Here is a 19,923-nt window from a genome sequence, read left to right as displayed (position 1 = left end):
GAACCAAATAATATTCTGTCCCTAGAGCAAAGCAATAAGAGCAATTTACAGTTGTTTTTGGCATCTTTCGTCCTGCTCCATGCCCCACATCTTGATTTCTCAGACTCCTGACCAGTGTTGGTGACTTTGATTTCCTGGGAAGTTTCTGATAGGAGCTTGGAAGATATCCCAAGATGCTTCCTCCATTTGAGAAGAAAGCTGGTTTCCTCCTGAAAGCAAAGGGGTAGCTGGAGAAGATTGCTTTCAGGTAGCTGGAGAAGAAAGGGTCATCACTTGACCAGTGCATTGTGGTAATCCTACTGTTGACACTGTGGGTAGAGGGATTAGTTTTTGTGCAGTTCACCACAGCAGTGATCCCAGATTCATATAAAATTTTCAGCCTCTGTGGAGCTAAACATTATATAGGTGAATGTAATGCCCAAGACTTGCCATCCCCTCTCAAATCTTAGAGAGAAGATTCAGGTTCATCATCCAGTTCTCTGCTGTGCAGGGAGGTGTGTGTGTGTTACGACAGAGAGATGGGAGAATGGTAGGACAAAAAGCCCTTCCTGTTTTTGTATCTTCTATGCTGCAGATGGTAGAGGTTGACAGACTTCCCAGTAAAGTCTATTTAGCATTTTGCTGTAATATCTGTTGTCATGGGGCTGGTATGCTGGTAGGATTATGTTCAGGAGAAGTTTGGAGCTGCCATAATTTTATGAGACTACAGGGCAGCATTACACCTGCGTCGGTGTTATCTTTTTGATATGAAATGGAACATTAAGTAGTAAAAGCTGTGTTTAAGTATCTGTAATAAATATTGAAAAGCCAAGGAAAACTCATGAGAGGAAATGTCTTCTTTCCAAAGCTGAAGAAAACCCCCAACCACCCTCAAACCTACACACTATTCATTGAAGCTGCACTGCAAACAAGTACTGAAGAAATTTTTGTCTTGGTCATCTTGACGAAATGAAACATGTTGTACAGAAAACAGGCAGTGACCTCCATGAATGGATTCCTGGATTACAATTTCTTGTGTAAGCTGTCTTATGCTTTATCCAGTGTGTTTCAGGAAGGGTTTCCAAGAGTCTGTACCAGTTCACAGAAGGAGGCCTCTTCTGGTGCTGCTACCTTTTTCAGGTTACCCTCTTGAATGGTATTTATTCTGCTTTTCCATACAGCTCAGGGCTGGTTTTGGTGTTTCTAATTCATAATGAAGCCAGCTGCCAAGTATTGTAAGAAAAAAGGACAATTTTCTTGAGGGAGCTTTAGTCACCTGTATGTCATCTGGTAATTGATTTTGTGTGTGTCTTGTTGCTGAGAAAATTTAATGCTTAAATGGGCATTTTTCTTTTATGACAGACCCTTTGCAGATGTTGGCGAGCGGTTATTGAAATATACAGATTTATGAATGTTATTATCTGAGAACACAAGAAAAAAGAAGCAGCAGAAATTGCTGTTTAAAAGTGTTTAAAAAAAAAAAGTCAGACACAGTTAGAGTCAGTTTCTGGGAATTCAACCTGCCCTTCAGACATGGAAAGAGAAAGGGTCATACAGGCAGTAGGGCAGAGATAAGTAATTGCAGGAAATATGCTGCATATGTCGTATGAACTGTGTCATTCAAAACAAGAAATCATCAAGGCTGCAAAGAGGAGATTTACGTGTCTGTTAAGTAAGGAAAAAGGTTTTCCCACTACTCTGCCCTTCTTGCACTGCTTATATAAGTAAGGGAGTACTCCTCTGCCTCTGGAATGCAGGGGATAAACTAGTCTTTAGGTCTTGAAATTGTTCCTGTGATAATGTCAAAAGAAATGTATCAGAAATTCAGTGAGGTAGGTCTAGAATGAAGCAAAATAAATTTTTAAGTTTATTTCTATTCTTTCTTGATGTCAGAAAATCAGCTGTTACAACAGTTGATGGGGTTTCTTGTATGTACAGTTAAATGACCATTTAATATATCTGACATTGGCAGTAAATAAAAGGTGGTGCAACTGATGGTGTACAGTTAAATCAATAACAACATAAGACTGGAATATTTTTTGGTGTAGTTTTTGGGTATCTAAGAATGCTGTACCAGAGCTTGCGTCACAGGGCTGTAACTTTAAAAACCCCAATCCCTTTCTTCTAAGCTAGAAGAATCAATGTAATGGCTTATGCTACTATATCACATAATAAATGTATTATGTAGTGCATCCACTCATGTCATTTAACATACTTTACTGTTTAAAATTTGATGAGTGTTTTATTTTGTGAACAGCATTTTGCTCTGTTGGTTTATTGCAGTCTTTTCTAAAACACTGTTGCTACAGGCATTTTGTGTTTCCAGATCTTCAGTGTGTATGCAATATCTTAAGTATAACAGTAAGGGGTTTTTTGCCACCAACTCAACAGCCCAGAAACCAATATGGAGTTTTAAATACATCTGTGAAATCATTGTTTGTATGTATGATGTGCTCCGTGAATACAAAAAGGGATTTTACAAAAGTCACTGAAAGTTGATAGCAGTATTTGGAGATACAATGGAAATAAATGAAAGGTTTAGATTTAAATTATTGCTGAGTAGTTTGCTGCAGTAGTTATTTGATGCTACATTGGAACATGGCTTTTTCAGCCTCTAACAGCTGAAAATAGCCAATAGTAATTAAAATGCTAATATGTATGTCATGGGTTGGTGAAGTTGAATATATGCTTCTTGGCCTTGGGGACTTTCATACTGAGGGAGAGAACAGTCCTGTGTAGGAAAAAACACCTTGGAAAGACTAAGAAATATTAAACATCTCTATGGTACATATTTTCCCTAATTATTTGTATAGTATCAATTCCATACCATTATAAGTGGACTCTGGCAAATATTACAATTTTGCTTATAAGGACTGGTATCTGAATGGCCACATTGCTGTGAAAATAGAGCTTTGCATTTTATATTGCAAGCTATCTGCTCTCTGAGTGCTGAAAAGAAGTACACTCTTAATATGGGTACAGATTGAATATGTCATCAATGTAAATAGTCTGTCTTCATGCTCTTTATCTTACTTCATTCTGAGCATTATACTTTCATACAGAGGAATACATGGTAAGGGATCCATGAGCTTTGCAGAGCTTTGCAGACATGAAGTTTTCACAAGACTCCAAGACAAGAAGAACCACAATTGCCAGATCTAATTATTATTATGCTCCTGGTTTCACAGCAGTGTCACTGAGCTGATTACTGCCAGGCTCTAGGTTATGTAACACTGCAGTGTTATGGTCAGCATTAATACCTGGTTGCCAGCTCTTCACACTCCTATTCCTTTTCTTTGGAGGAGGTACAGATACATTGGATCTGTACCACATCAAGAACCTGAAAAATAAAAGAAGCCACTGGGGTGAGAAGATGCCCTGTGTTTTGTCTTGGAGTCTGAGGCTGAGGTATTAATTACATTTGTTCCCATCTAACTTGGCTTTGCCATCCAGCAAATACGATAAACTTAGTGCTGAGCCCATCATCTGCGTTTGGCTGCTGTTCTCCCTGGCGCTCAGCCAGCCTTGCCCTGCAGAGCTTCTGGATCACTTTTGTCCTCCCCATGGCTCCACCAAAGGCAGGGCTATTATGTCCGGAGGCATTTTGTCCCAGCAAAACCAGGAGTTTGAGGAGCTGTTGACTGTAGCACTCTGTGCTTGGGAAAAACCATGGTCTAGTCAGTGACTGCACAGTGACGTAAAAATATGAGATACCTTGTATAAACCTTATAAGTACCATTTTAGCTGCTTTTTTTTTCCAACTCAAAACAAGCTGAACTTGTGTTGTAAAACCTTCACTCATCTCCTGGACCTGCTCCCTTGGGCCAACAAGTATCACTGGCAGAATTTGAACAAAAATGCTGGATATCTTTGGCCAGGATTTACTAATATAATTGTGCAGTGCTTGCTCTATTTTCACTTCTCAATTGTGATGCTTTCCTGGGAAAACATTCATTGAGTATGTTTTACTTTTGGAACATGAGCTTTTCTTGGAATAATTCACTTGATTGTTATTGGACTGTTTATTTTCTGAAAAGAGGAAGGGTCATATCCATCTTAAACTTACTTCCCTGTTTCCAGCTCTAACTGTGTATATAGCTCATAAATCTCAAGGGTCCTTACCCAAGTTGTGCAGGGCGTGTTATAAGGAAAACTTATGAAAATTTTTCCACTGGACAATCAACTAACTATAATTACTATTTTCCCAAAGAAAACATATCTTTAAGACTTTGACTCATATTGTTCGTAGTGAGTCACAAAGAAGTAGAATCTACATTTTCATATTTGAAATACTTCATCAGGAAAAAATTATTTTATTTAGCAAAAAATAAGTCTCATTTTGTTTCAGAGTTTCTGGTTGGAACCTTCTAGATTTCGTTTCATGGTCATTTTTGACTGTTTTCTTCAGTTTCATTATTCTTTCCAAATGAACATTCTAATCCCAGACTTCTGTAGGTCTGACTCCAGTTTCCAGAATGTGAAAAGTATGTTTCATGCATGTTTCAAGGAAAAATAGCTAGTGGGAGACAACTTCTAGAAGAAGCATGTGATCAGCCAGGACTTCAGCCTTCTCCTGGGTAACTCGCTGCTCACTTCGCTTGTCTTCTTAATTGGATCTAGATGGCTAAGAACAAACTTACAGGCAGCAGTGCCACTGTGAGGGACTAGAGCTTCTCACAAACAAATCCAGGGGAGCTCAGCTCACTCTGCCTTTTCTAAAAACATCTGTAGAGTCTGAGATTTCATTCAGTCAGAGCAGACTTAACAGCTTCTTGAACACATTCTTAGGAGATGATGCAAGCTGGGTGATGTAGTCCCTCAAAGGAGAAAGCACTTTACTCATAGTCTATAGTTCACTGCAAACTGAAAAAGCTCACCACTTAACTTGAGAAGATGAGATATCACTAGTATTTTTTTTTTTAGATCCTGGAAGCTAGTTCATGAAAAACATGGAAAAGGGGATATAAATGATTGGGTTTGGGTAGTTATCCCTAAGGATGAAAGCTTTGTATGGAGTGAGCAACTTGCCATAGGGAGAAAATGTTTTTTTTGTTTCATTTCAGAATTGCCATATGCTGTCTCAGTGGAATTCGGATTTTAATGATGAAGTGTTTTCACTTTCATGTGCCAGCAAGGTTTGGAAGAAAGTTTAACTGTATGAAAGAAATGCAAATTCCAGATTGAAATGGAAAGGTATGGAAAAGAACATTGCTTTTAGGAGTCTGAATTGATCTAACGTCTACTGGTGTCCTGCCATTTACTGTGGAATACTGAACATTTTTGCATAGAGAGAGGATGTATTTCTGTAAGGACAGCTGTTTACATGTAAATGTTGTTTGTCAGAAAAATCAACTCTTTTTCAAGGTTTTCTTATTAGCACTGCACTTGAGAAGTGTGTGCAAGGTGAATTACCTATTTGACTTGCAAACAATGAATAATACAGTGTGAGCCAGAAGGTCAGATGAATCTTCCCAAATGCTTTCTGTCTGCCTACAAAATAGACAAAAGTGAGAAAAGGACTGCTTTGGTGATTTAATACTTGCAGGTCTCCCACTGAAATGATCTGTCTGTCTGAAATAATTTGTGGTCTTTTATAGTATTTAATGAAACAATATTTAAGTACAGGTTTCAAAGCACATTTCAAATATGGATTATGTGTATTTCACAAATGCTGGAAATAAATGTGGGAGGAAGAGGACCTTAAATTTTCCAAAAGGTCATACAGCAGAGCAGAGCAAAAGCAGGAGTAGCTCTGAGATGCCCAATCTACTGTCTGGAAGAAAAAAACCCCAAACAAATAAACCCTCCAAAAAACCACAAAAAAAAACCCCAAAAAACAACAACAACAAAAAGAAGTTGGATTGCAGCCATTTGTGGTCTTTACAACACCTGGGCAATAAGAAAACTGAGATGAGAACAGTAGAGGAAAAATGAAACCCAAGAGATTAGGGCAGATCCTCTGAAGCCTAAAAGACTAAGGACAGTAACCTTAAACTGTAATTAGTTGTCTAGTGTTTCCACATGCATGATCTGGAGGCGCGGGAGAAATCACTGCGCTAGAGGCTATCTAAGCAAAAAATAACAGCACAACTGTATGGAGTCATTTGTCCCTAGGTATAATTCAGTACTAGTTGTCCTGCCTCTGTTTTCTGTCCTTGCTTCCCCATGGCTCATTCCAGCTATTCCCATGTATTTCCTTATCAAGGGTAAAAGCAGCAGCAGATGGAGAAAACCTCTCTAGTGTTAATAGAGATTTGAAGGAGCAGACTTCATGCTCAAGAGACTTTAGCCTAAGTAGCTTTTTTAAATTTACTATTTTCATTCTTTGCTGTCCAGTGAATGACTCACTTTTTGTATAAGCTATGCACACGTTATTTGACTGAATGTGTTTTAGTTCATATATCTAAAATATACAGGGGCACAGAAGGTAAAATCCAACAGCCCCTTGCCTTTGTATTTTCAGGTGAAAAGCAGCAGAAATTCGGGGAACTGTGTGTCTTTTTGCTGCCTTAGACCTGCTTTAGACTATACTACTGACCTCAAACTTGTGATGACTGGCTGGGGAAGGTATGGTTTGTCAGACAGATGAATCAGTGATTTCTTAGCAGTAAGAGTTATGTGGGTGTTGCAGGTTTTTATTATAATATTTGCTTATGGAAATTTGAGGTCTCCTGGATCTCAGCAGGTAGGAAGCTGTTATTTAGCTCCTTGCTATCCTCCTGCCCCAACTACCAGGAGCATCATCAGGACCAGGAATCTTCTTAGGTCTGATCCCACACTGCAGCACTACCTCCAGGCCCAGGTTCTATTGTCTTTGAGTGCATTACACTCTGATGGAGATGGAAAATGAAATGATAAATAGTTTTTGTCCCCTTTGTGATTTGAAACCTCTTTTCATATGTTTTGCTTGATTAAAACAGCAGCTGCCTGCCCAGCCTGACTAGAGGAGCTAATGATTTTGATGAAAGACATGATGAATAATTTGCTTGATATTTATATGCATTTTTTTGTCAAGTCCTGAGTTAAACTGAGAGGAAACATATGAGGGGGGAATAGGAGAGAACTTTTTTCAGTTCTGCCTTTATGTTTTTTCTTGTGAAGGTTGACAACAGGTAAGGTGGGTTTTTTTTTCCAGCCCTATTTTCTATAAGGACCTCAGATAAGTTTTTCTGAGCAATAAAGTAGCTTTCAAGGACTGTGTTTTCATGAGATCTCAAGGAAAAAACCAAACAAAATAACCATCTGCTTTCTTCATCCCTGACCAAGCCATGACCTCGGCTACACACTCGTGTAAGGTATGAGCTTATGCTTTCATCCTCTGTAAATGCTGCGTGCTTTGGGAATTAATATAAAGGGAAGAAAAAATTGCTCTGGACAGTTTTCATCACCTTTTGGGACCTGTGAAGTTTGAGTTCAACCAGAGGGAAGCTTTGAACAGTGTTTTTCCTTAGAGGGATGGTGTTAAAAACAAGAGACAGATGTTTCTCCAGTTTGCGGCAGTGAAAATCTGAAGTAATCTCACTGAAATGAATGGAGTGTATTTACCCTTGGGCCAGAAGAGGTGGAACCTGGGTCTTTGCACTTCTGGAGAACTGAATCTTTGCCAAGAAGCTAATACCAAATGTACACTGTTGTTCCACTGTAGAGGCTCACCAGTTCTTTTTTTGCAGTGGTGTTCCTGAGTTTAAGTATTCCTGCCTCCTCCATCCTGACTGTTCCTCTGACACCATTCTCACTTTTTTTTTTTTTTTTATTGGAGGGGCAGCTGGTGTTGGGATAGGGGATATGACTGCATTTTAAGAAGTACTTTCTAAGCTAGAGCATTACTCGGATCTCATTTGCAATTCAGTCCATGGTGAATGGGGTGAGATGAAACAAGAGAGAATAACAATAATAACTGGCTTGACCTTCCCTGAAAGGAAAGTGAAGAATGATGAGGGGCCCTACCCAGAAGACATGAAGGAAATTTTCAGTCCTTTTCATGAACCCCAGAACTTTTCTGGTTTTTTTGTTCACGTTTCCCTGTTTTGCAGAACACTACTATTACACTCAGTCTCATAAAATGATATTTTGAGCCAAGACCTTGGCAGTTTCATCCCTTATATAATTCTGCTGTATCATTGGCATCACTTTGTTGTTCGTCATTTTTCTTTGGTGATGGTCATTTGTAGGTACAGCTCACCTTGCCCTTAAGGGAAAGGCCCAGAACAAAGGACGTTATCTCTGATGTCATTGCATTGGTGACGACTTGCCATGTCTATGATTCTGTCATTTAGCAATGGATATTTTATGCTTCTTCAGGCCCAAGACACGTGGGACTTTATATCCTGGTGCCAGTCCAGGCATCTTTTCAAATTGTCAGGAAGTGAATCCTTCTGCTGTAATAGTTTATCTTCCCAAATCTCCCTTTTGTTGCTCTGGGAAGATACTGCTTGAGTGCTTGCCATAACACAAATTAATTCTGGCTTTTTGGAAATATGAAGAGCCGCTAAATGGGCATGCAGCAGGCACTGTTAGTATTAATCAGAGATTTATCACTTCTCATACGGAAGAAATACAATTTCACGAGGGAAGCTTTTCTGTTAATTTTTTATGCTGTGGACACCATAACATGAATTTGGTTTCAAAGTCTGGACACAAAGAGCAATTTCCATAGAATTTACATGATCATTTTTGGTTGTCTGCAGTAGGAATCCTGAGCAAATTATTTTCTTCCATGATTTGCTAAACATTTGTCTCATTGGAAATAAACTAGGAAGAGAAAGAAGTATATTATGAAGACAGCAGTTTACAGGAGTCTGTGGAAATCTTTGGTGATAGACTAAACTCTAAATATGCTTTTGCTTTTCTCAGTCCTTTGGGGTATGGGCTCCTTTCAATGACTGTGAATAGAGAAGTCCCTATTAATATTAATACAAGTTATGTATATGCACTGGGAGCAAAATATACCCCAAAGTCTAATTATTTTATGCTAATAACTGAACTGAAAAGATACTTCCTCATTCCTGGCCAAAAAAAGCAACAATGGTTCAAAGAATTTTCAGCAGGATGATCATTTTATCACTTCATTTAAACCAGCCTCTGCTCTGACCCAGTGGGAACTAGGAAAAATTCTGGTACCAAAATCCCTGCTAGTGCACATGAAACTGCAATTAATAATGAGTTTTGTATTCTTCAGGAACCATTTTCCATTGCTCTAGGCAGTGGATAAATAGAGGGACTTGTGACAACTCCAAACCACTTGGATGACCTGGTCCTTGAAATCAAGGCAGAAACCCCTTTGCCTTTAAGATTTTTGAAAATAATTTTAATTGTGCAGATGTGCTTTAGAGAGAGGCTTGGCCAGCAGTCTGTGGGACAGGCTGCTGGAAAACCTGGGCAAGGATGTAAAAAGCCTCTCTGCTAAAGTGGGTCTTGAGAAAACCCATAAAGAATATTCAGACCACACTTTTGTGCGTTAGTATCAAAGAATGATCTGGGTTGGAACGGACCTTAAAGACCATCTAGTTCCAATCCCCTTGCCCCGGGCAGGGACACCTTCCAGTAGACCAAGTTGCTCAAAGACACATCCAACCTGGCTTTGAATACTTCCAGGGATAGTGCCTTTTACTGCCCTGTCTTTGTGTTGTCACTGAGGAGAGTTTTCTCCAGGATAAACTGAGCATATTAATACTTGTCTCAGTTTCACAGGTTTTTCCTTCTCTGTGGGCTCTGTTGTGCTTGGGCCAGCTCTGTGTGTCTCTCCCTGCAATATTGACCTCACCACTGCATTGTGTTAGCTCTCCTGCCTACAGTTTCATGTTGGATGTGATCCCTTTGCCAAATCACTCATCATCTGGTGCATCTCTGGTCAAGGAAAGAACTGTTAGGCTTTTCTGGGGGGATATGGGTTCAATATGCTGCTCAAGCTGAGCACTGGACACTTCAGGAGTTCAGGTGCAGAGTGGTGCTGTTCTGCCACTTGATGGCCACCAGAATCTGGGACAAGGTGGGAAAAGTGCACTGATGTGGCTATCCCTGCCTTGGTGCTGGGCACCAGCAAGCTCTGCAACTGCATTCTGCAGGCTCCAAGGCTGGAACTGAAAGAGAACATTTGACAATTAAAAGACAGGATTCTGATGTATATGTCTTGACAAGGGTCAAGCACAATCCTTTGAAAGTATCAAAACAAAAACTAGTTTGGATAAAGGCCAGAACAGTACGCCTCTGGCTGTTTCTTTCCTTTTTATAGGCCAGTCTCTTACTTCCCAGTTTTTCCTACGTTTCCTCTTATTACAGAAATTGTTCTCTAGAAATGATTCTGTGTGGCAGATGGCTTGTCCCTGGCAGCTATATTCTACTAACCCAGTGCTGTACTACAGTGATACATAAACCTCTGCTGATTTTATTAATGTGGTTTGTGATGGGGATCCATAAACCTCTGAACCTAGGAACTGAAAAAGTGGAATTGCAACCTGTGAAGCTCAATCAATATAAATCATCAGTAGCTTCCTACTGGGCTGGGAAAGGCATGCATGGGAGCAAGCTCCCATGTCTTTTCTGTCCCAGGTATTATGGTGATAGAATAAAGTAGCTGTGAACAACTGCTCTGCTTTTAGTTGCATGAGCGGATATGTGAATGTCAGCAGCAGCATAATTGCAGTTTTCCCTCTGTCAAAAGACTGGCTTCTGTTTTGTGTCTGGCTTCTAGTTATGAAATTTCCTCAGAGAAGACATTGTGCAGCCTGTGTAATATCCACCAGACAGCACTTTAGGAAGATCAGTGGTTTGCAATTCTTTATCTCATTTCCACTGCGACAAGCAACAGAGCTCTGAAGGTGTTGCAAATGGACAAGAAAGGCTCACTATATCACTACCACTCATGTAACATTGAAATTTAAGTATTACAGGTTTGAAATACTAGAATAAGCTTAGACTTTGTAGAGGGATTCCTTGTGGAATATAGGATACCCCAGGAGGGCTTGGGCATCCCAGGGCTGTTGCAGAAGTACCCCTGACAGGGCCTCAGGCTGAAAACAGGCTTACAAGGCACCTGCTAGCTGGCAGCCTTGAACAGCCTTGGGAAAAGGTATACACTGGTCAGCTCCCCCGCTGCTTAGAGGCTTTCTCATGGGAAAGGGGCGTGAACTTTGGAAAAAGTATAACTTGGTGTAATGGGATAATAAAGGGGAGCACAATGCTCAAATCGTATCGGTGTTCGTATCGTGACTCTGGCTGGATTCCCCTGCTCCCGGGACCCCCCCCTGCTACAAGACTTCTTTGGCAATTGTTGCTGTATCACTCCAGGCAGGCAGCTTTGTAAAAATAGCCTTTGTTCTTTATTAAAGCTAAATGGATCTTCTGCAGATGTCATTACCACCTGGTTGGAAGTTGTTGACAGCAGTGGGTCGTAATCCCTGCTAGCAACCTATCAGCATGGTGCAGTGGGGACCCGAGTCAGAGCAGGGACCACAGGAGCTCCTGGAGGAGTATGTGGCTGGCTGTGGTGTCCTCTTCTGCCTGTGCAGAGGTGCTCCCTTTCATAGTAGCGAAAACACCTCTTCTCCTCAGCTTCAAACCTACATCATTTCCTCACAGAGCAGGAAAAGCAGGGAAAGGAAAAATTGTATTGAGGAATGACAGTGCAGAAGAGGTTGCAAAAGAGAATAATTAGATTCTGCAGGGCACTCCCAAGGGTTGCAGCCAGGAAAAAGTGATCAAAAGGCACTTGGTGCACTTTCTGAAACCACTTTTGAGAAAGCCTGGATTCTGCATGGTGGAGCCAACCTTTACTTCACTGTCACCTCCTGACTCCAGGTTTGAGGACCCACAGCTAGTTTTAAAGAATTCTTTTGATTCAGACTTTCTTAATTTAGGTCAGATTGATTTTCAGCTTAGTTCATGCACTGCATGTAGGACAGCAGCACTGACACTAGTCTGCCTCCCTTCCTTCCCAGAGCTGTGATACCATTTTTGTTCTGGGAAACTGCTCTTCAGCTGAGATTCTGGCAACAATTTTGAGTGAAAGTATTTCACTACCTCTGGATCTAGTGGGGCCCAACTGCTCAGAAGGAGCAGAGAAAGCTGAAGTAAACTTTTACTCTAAGCTCCATGGCATGAGGGAAGTCTCCAACAGCTCCTGCCATGATTACCATGACTGAGTGCTGTCAGTTGGTTTGGGGCTCAGCTATATAAAAATGTCTGGGTTTAGAAATGGAGTACAGGTGAAGAGCAAAATAAATTACATAAAAGACAGAGCAGTAGGTGTCTCTTCCATGAGTGGGTCGTTATGGCGGATTTCCTGTAACATGGAAACAGGGTAATCCGTGCCAGTAATTCTGTGAGAGAAAATGCATATTTTAATTTTCCAAGCAGTTGTTTCAAGTTGAGTGAAGACCTATTTAGATAAAATTTGAGTGGGAAAGAGGCTGTGGAGAGTGAAGTGGAAGTATGGTGAGTTATAGTAAAGGTCAGAAGCTGGCTTTTAAGTGCAGAATCACTTTGGAGACGAGGGGGTGTATTTTCAGCATATGCTGCAGACTTAGTTTAAGACCTCATCCTGCTTACTCGGTTTCCCTAAACTTTACCTCCACAGGTGTATATGAAAGCACTTCTAATCTGTCCATATGGAGTACAGCGAAACTTACTGTCTGTAAAGCAAATTTGCATCTTTAAAAGGGAAATACATGAAGTTAGAGGTGAAGCTGCTACAAGCGGTGCTTTATGACTCCAAATGTGTTTGGGCATTAGCACAAGTATTCACACATTTACAAGAAGTCTCTTCTGTGTTAGAGTGGTCAAGGCTACATTTCAACAAAAATAATAACTTTACCTTTTAGTTGAGTCTTCCCATACAAACCAAATGCAGCAGATTTTTCTGCAGGTGGTATTTTCTCACAGTCCCCACATATCTGGAGACATGTTTTGTGAAATAAATTAACTTTAAATCAACAGTTAGAGAAATCTTTAGCCTGTGAGCACTCCTGTTCTCTTGGGATGTATCAGATATTTATCGCTTGTCTGGAAGCAGCAACTGTACTAATGGAATCACTACAAAGGAGGTTATATAAAGATGGATTGTGTAGTACATATCTCCTTAAAGGACCAGTGAGTTGTGGAGTAGGATGGAAGTCCGGTGCTGGATGACTGCCCAGGGGTATAAGAAATGGTCCAAAATTACAAGTGATGACAGAGAGAATAATTAAATTAGAAGATTCACCATCATGTGCACATCTCTCTTCTTTGTATTGCACAGACACAGCCAAAAGTTTTGCAATCTTAAAGATGATCTGGGCCTGATTCCCACTTAAATTAAAACCCTTTTTATACCAGAGAGGGTGCAAATATAACTTAGATCTACTCTGGTTATCACCTCAAAGATTGATGGTGGCCTTTGTAATAAGTAGAAATCACTCCACAAAAAGACTTTTACTATTGAGGAAGAAGAAGAAGAAGGCAGGTTTGTTTTTTTCCCAAGCATAATGTTTTAAGAAAGTCGAATAATAAGTAATAAGTAGAAATCACTCCACAAAAAGACTTTTACTATTGAGGAAGAAGAAGAAGGCAGGTTTGGTTTTTTTCCAAGCATAATGTTTTAAGAAAGTCATATCTGCAGTACTTGGCAAAGGAATAAAAGATAAAGTTTGTGCAAGTCACAGTTTTCCTAATTTTGCAGCTAGGGAGGATCTGCAGTCGATAATGACCTATATACACAAGGCCCAGTTTTCTTTCCTGCCACAGGGCATGTGGTTTATACCCATGAGGGGTGATTATTCTGATTGATTTGGAAAGGCTGATCATTTATTTGACCCATGTAACTGGTGAGACAGCAAAGTGCAAAATTTACCCACAAGTTTACCCACAGTTTACCCACTGATAAAGTGTCCCTGTGGTTTGCAGTCTCTGCAGATCTACTGGAAAGACTAATGTATGTGGTTATAGCCCATCTCCAGGGAACTTCTTTCTCACAGAGATCTTTGATTTTGTAACTGAAGTGACTGTCTTGCCATCTTGCAAGACATTGAAGAAAATATAATTTGCTTTGTCTTTTTTGGTATTATGTAGAGAATAAGAAGCAGTTTTTCATTCCTTTGGAAACCTCTTAAGATTTCAGAAATGCTCTTGGCTCTCGTGCTGGCTCATCTAAGCAGTGGAAAAAAAACTGGAATCTGAGAATAGCCTGCCCTGTGATAGTGTAGATCCTGATATGGCCCTCCTGCCAAACTGAAGAGAAAGGAGAGGTGTGAACCAGTTTGCTCATTCTTGAGACAGTGCACAGAATATCAAGATATGCAAGGCTTTTTCCTCTGTCTCAGTGTTTCCCCTTAATAAATTCTATCCTGGGGCAAAAAAATCTTGTCAAAGAGGGCACGATCCCAAGAAAATCTCTGTTTTACCAAATTGGCATTTTCCACTGTAGACCATCCATACTCAGCATTGATTTTACATTGCAGCCTGGCCAGCTCACTTGCATTTCAAAGTAGAAGCTAGAGGAGCTATTGATTGCTTAGCTGAGTAGGTTGAATATGATCTGCAGTCTCCTCTTACACATTGATTCCTTGTCTCTTTGCTTTCTGCTTCCTGAATGTCACTGAACTGTGAGAGGCCTGCTAAATGGACAAAAATATTGATTTCCTTTCCCCTTCTTTTATTTTCGAAAGCTCCTTATTTACCAAGAACTGAACTAATATCAGGAAAACAAAAGGTCACAAAAAAAAGGCAGAAGGACGGTAGTTTTTGTGTATTTTTTAAAAAACGTGAACTTGGTTGAAACTGAAGTCCTTTAGGCTGTGTTTCCATCAAGAAAGGTTATTTGCCTGGGTGAAACCTTTGAACTCAGGCTGTTCAGCTTCATACTTTACTGTTGTCTGATTGATGATGAACTGGGGTGGTTTCCTAAATGGCTGTACCTCTGGTGTTATGATTTTCTGTGATTTTTGCAGAGAAGCTAATGAGCAGTCCCAGCTATGCCAGATTTTCATGTGGAATGCAATCAGTAAGTCTTTTGTAAGAGTTTATTGTACAGTGTTTTGTCCCTGTTTTGTTCACCCACAAGTGGGACACTTTTGCAATACCAAGTTCAGAGGAATAGAGCAAAAGTTCAAGGAACACAAGCAGGAGTCAAGTAAAAATGAAAAGACGTGTCAAGAGGGGTCACTGGGGACAGCATGAGTGTCCAGAGACTTTAGTATCTGCTTATGATCTGTGTAAGCTTAAAAGTGTTTGGGCAGGCAAATGGGGCTGGTTTGCCCCAAAACTAGAACTGATCCAGAACATCCAAGTGTAATAATAAAAAAACCCCGCAGGTCCTTGATATCCAGTGACATTGTTTCAACTAGTAACAAAACAAAAAAGTAAAAGGAAGGTAGAGGGATGGCTAAAAACAATGGAAAAGAGATCTATTTTACAGGGAACATTACTTTTCCTAGAAATCAAAGCAATTCTCATGCAGTCTGTGCTTGTCATTATGAAAATAGCCATTTAAAAATACATAAACCAAGAGTGATACAAGTATTTTATGGAAAGAGATGCATTTTTCCTTTAATGAAATCTTTGAAATTGCAAAAAAAAAATTAAATTCTTTATCTGTCCTTTGCTTAGAAGTGGTGGGGAAAGTTGTGTTGATAAACTTCCAAGTTTCTAAGGATTTGTGCTCTAATAGCTGCTACGTCTTTGCTATAGGGCGAGTCCCTGTACAAAACACTCCACAGGGGTTAATGGATACAGCTAGAAGAGATACTTGGAGAAGTTGTTATGAATAATCCTCCAGAAACACCTACATTTAGCAACAGGGACTTGTTGCTAGGTATGGAGAGATCCATGAGAGCCTTTGAAAGTCATTAGTTTTGCTTGAGAGGACCAGCTCTCATTTTATTAGTAAGTATTGGATGCCAGTGACACTCACAAGCCCTCTGATATCCCTGCTTGTGCTTTCTGGGCCACATAACAGACTCAGAAAGTTTGAAATTGAGCAGATGGACCCAACTCTGTCACAACAAAAGGCATCAATTTTCTGCATTGCTCCACGTAATGGGTTGACCCTGGCCAGATGCCAGGCACCCACCAAATCCACTCTCTCACTCCCCAGTGGGACAAGGGAGAGAAAATATAATGAAGGGTTCATGGGTTGAGGTAAGAACCGGGAGAGATCCCTCATCAAATACCATCACAGGCAAAACAGGCTGTAATTAGAGATATGAATTGAATTTATTACGCTAACAAAATCAGAGCAGGATAATGAGAAGTAAAATGAACCCTTAAAAAACCTTCCCCCCAACCCACTCCTCCCTCCTTCCCAGCTCTACCTCCTACTCCAGTGGCACAAGGAGACAGGGAATGGGGTTATGGTCAGCTCATTATGTTGGAGAATGGTTAGAGGATGAGGGACATGGATCATTGATAAAACCAGATCAATAAAAGAACTGTACAAGCAAAGCCTGCACAAGAAAATGGCTCCATGAGAAAATGCCTGTGTGAGAAACAGGCCTGAGAACCAAAAGGGAGTTTTAAGGAGGTACAGTCCTGTGCTGATAAGATGTACTGACCATGAGAAGGGAGGAAGATCTTTGATCTCTCAAGTCAAAACATAAATAATAGAAGCTTGCCAAATGTAGTCTTTTATCTAACCCAATTATGTAGAAGTAAGAATGCGCTTTTGTAAGTTTAAACTAATTAAAGAACTGATAAGCATGTACTTTCACACTATATAAGTGCCTCTGTGTTGCTAATAAACAAAGCTTGCTTTATCAATCACATTGATTGTCTGCGTGTTTTCCCCTGCCGAAGTCAGCATCATTACCCGTGGTTTCTCCCACTGTTCAAGGAGAGGAGTTATTCCCCTGCACCACTGTGGGGGCCCTCCTACAGGAGACAGTTCTCCACAAACTTCCAGCGTGAGTCCATCTCATGAGCAATGGTTCCCTGCAAACTGCTACAATATGAGTCCATCCCATGGGCAGCAGTCCTCCCAAAACTGCTGCAGCATGGGTCACTCTTCCATGGGGTGCAGTCCTCCAAGGACAGGCTGGTCCAGCGTGGGTTCCTCTCTCCGTGGGCCTCCCATGGGTTCACAGCCTCCTCTCAGGCCTCTACCTGCTCTGGTATGGGTCTCCTCCATAGGCTGCAGGTGGATCTCTGCATCCCCATGGATCCCCATGGGCTACAGAGAACAGCCTGCTTCACCATGGTCTATACCACAGGCTGCAGAGGAATCCCAGCTCTGATGCCTGGAGTACCTCCTGCCCCTCCTTTTCCACTGACCTTGGTGTTTGCAGTTGTTCCTCTCACATACTCTCACCCCACTCTTTTCTGGCAATTACAACTGCACAATAACTTTTTTTTTCTTTCTTCTTAAATGTGTTATCACAGAAGCATTACCACCATTTCTAACTGGCCCAGCCTTGGCCAGTGGCAAGTCTGTCTTTGGAGCTGCCAGGGCTTGTCTCTGCCAGACATGGTGGAAGCTTCTAGCAGCTTCTTGCAGAAGCCACCCCTGCAGCGCCACTGCTGCCAAAACCAGGCCATTCAAACCCAATAGGACTGGCTGAGTGGCATTTAGCAGCCTCACCACCCCTGGTTATCGGTTCATTTATAGAAATGAGCTGTCCCCATTGCCATTTAAAAGTGATTCAGTTTTGCTTGGTTCATCTGATTTGCTGCAGTTCAAGTAGATCTGTACTTTCTTTTTGCTAGTGAGGGGCTTCAATGTTACTCCTTTTATTTTGTGGTGGAGAGTCACAGAAAACTTGGTTACTTTGTGGCCTTTAACAAAAATGTAGAGTGTGAGATGGGTGCTCCTCTCTGACATTGTATTTGTCTAATATATATCTCTCATGATATGCAGATGGAGTGGACAGTAAAATTAAATGCCTTTGTGTTTACTTAGAAATCAGAGGTAAAAGATACACTCAGTAACTCTGTATTGGCTTTAGCAACAGAGGGATGTCATTTATGGATAATACCCCTAAAAGCTCCTGTATGTACATGTTGTCCCATTCTCATTATTTTCTAAAGGGTTGGGTGTGGGTTGGCTCAGTTGAACTTTTCTGTCTCTCTCTTTTGTTGCCCCCATGTTTCTTTGGATATCAGAAATTAATGCTGCCAAGAGTCAGGACATAGTTTTCCACTATCTGAAGTTGGTTTATTTGGTGATGCCTTTGTGCATCTGGACACACTGTTCCAAACCACCTTCAAGGGATGTTGATCTTCAGTAAAGTTTATAGGGCCTAAGTCCAACCACCAGCCTTACTTTAAAAATACAGGTTATCAGTTTCCACTTCTTACTTCACCTTCAGGAACAGACCTGTATTGACCCTGAGGCTTTAGAGAAAAAAGAACCATTACTTCCTCTGATTGATCAGCTCACTGCTATGTGTTTGTTTGTGGTTTTAAAAAAAAATCTCCCAACATGCCTATTTGATGTCATCAGTTGGGACTGCCTTCTTCCTCTGGAATTTGATTCAAATTCTCCTGGTTTGAAGTTCTTGATATTTGTGGTTCAAGTTGTGGGTACTGTTTCACTTTTGTACACCCACTGGTATAATTTAGTAAATCTGTCATTTATGTGCCATATAACAGAGTAATTTAACTGCAGGATCTCATCAGTGCAATTAACCCTATTCCTTTAAAATGAGGAACTGATTGTCTTGGCATTCATAGGAGCAGAGAGCACAGTAGAGTGCTGCAGTCTCTGGCCCTTCCAGAGCAGTACTGCAGTCAATTGATTATTTTGTTAACTGGTTTTGCATCGGTATCCTGCTGGTTTATTATCATATAAGGAACTTTATGTACCATGCATAAGTACAAGTATAGTAAAAAGCGATACTTGAAAACTTTTTTTCTTGTAAAGATCTTAGCATCCATGGGCTCCCTTTGATACATGACCTTCATTCTGCTTGCAACAAGCTAGTAACTTTTTCATGGTTTAGTCCTATGCTAATAAAGCAGGTGCTCAGAACCTGATCTGTACTTAATCTTGTATCCTAATGAAAAAGGAAGAAATTAATTAAAAATGAAATAAACAAAAGGCTGTTATTGTAAATAAATAAACCTAAGTTTGAGATGGTAAAATTCATGCTATTTGGTAAGAAAATCTTGTTGCTTCATTGGGTTCTAATAAATATCATACTTTACAGGCTTGAATAATTTCGTGACTGTTATCAAAAGCCTGAGTCCTATGAATGCTGGTTTTTCTGCTTCATTTAGAGAAACAAGGATTTAAAAGATGGTTGCATTTTGTGTGGGATTGAGGGCTGGGTTCCAGGTCTGAATGTCACACAAGCAGATGGGATTATGGATGTTACAAGATGAGAATGTTTTGCAATACTTTTCTACTGTTGGACATGCAGACATGTTCTCTATTGCATGTGTTTTTGAAACCGTGATGTGGTACTTAATGCCTTTTGCCTCGGTTTAAGACAAATTTAGGAGGAAACGTCCTGAAGTGAACAGGATGTTTTCTAAAGAAAAGGCTGGTTTCGGCACTCCCTCCCCCACCAATTACGAAAGGAATTTTCTTGTATGAAAGTGAAAAAAGCCTATTTATTTAACAAAGTGCCAGCAGGGCACAGGAAAAATATGAGTAATGTCAGATAATCTCCTCGATGCGGAGAAAGCTGGTGGATTTAGAGTTCCCTCTGTAGCTGGCTCGGCCTCTCCCGAGGTCGGGATGCGGCGTCCCTGCAGCCTGCATGCCAGTCCACAGGGTCCGACGATCTGGTTCTCAGATCACAGCTAGGCCGAACAGTTCCAGGGGAGGAAGAAGTTCCGGAGGATTTTGGTATGCCGGTATGCAGTCCTGGGAAAAAAACCTCTTGCCTCAGCTAACAGGCCAGCTAAAAGCAGGAAGCTGCTGCCTCGGCTCTGCAGCGGTGAGAACGTGGGGGAGTGTGTGTGCAGTGTCCTTGAACACAAACCTTGCTGAGGAATTCGCCTGGCTTCCCCCTCCTTTCCTCGGACCCAGCTTAC

The 19,923-nt window shown here is 40.8% G+C and overlaps 1 protein-coding gene across 8 annotated transcripts in view; it reads left to right on the top strand.

Moving 5' to 3' along the window:
• PCSK2 (proprotein convertase subtilisin/kexin type 2) overlaps positions 1-19,923 on the top strand; it is a 111,061-nt gene that overhangs the window by 27,852 nt on the left and 63,286 nt on the right. The window contains exon 2 of one of the 8 annotated variants that reach the window (XM_042036705.1): positions 5,043-5,172. The exons of the other annotated variants lie outside the window; for them this stretch is intronic. The gene's annotated coding sequence lies outside the window, so the exon portion shown is untranslated. The remainder of the gene's footprint in view (positions 1-5,042; positions 5,173-19,923) is intronic. 8 annotated transcript variants of the gene reach the window in all.

The sequence above is a fragment of the Corvus kubaryi genome, unplaced genomic scaffold (genome assembly GCF_017639235.1).
Source record: "Corvus kubaryi isolate FWS band 111438036 unplaced genomic scaffold, C.kubaryi_AGA036_p1.0 37386, whole genome shotgun sequence".
In the NCBI taxonomy this organism is placed as follows: domain Eukaryota; kingdom Metazoa; phylum Chordata; class Aves; order Passeriformes; family Corvidae; genus Corvus; species Corvus kubaryi.
The sequence above is the reverse complement of the archived record's forward strand: the minus strand, read 5'-3'. Positions and strand labels throughout refer to the sequence as shown.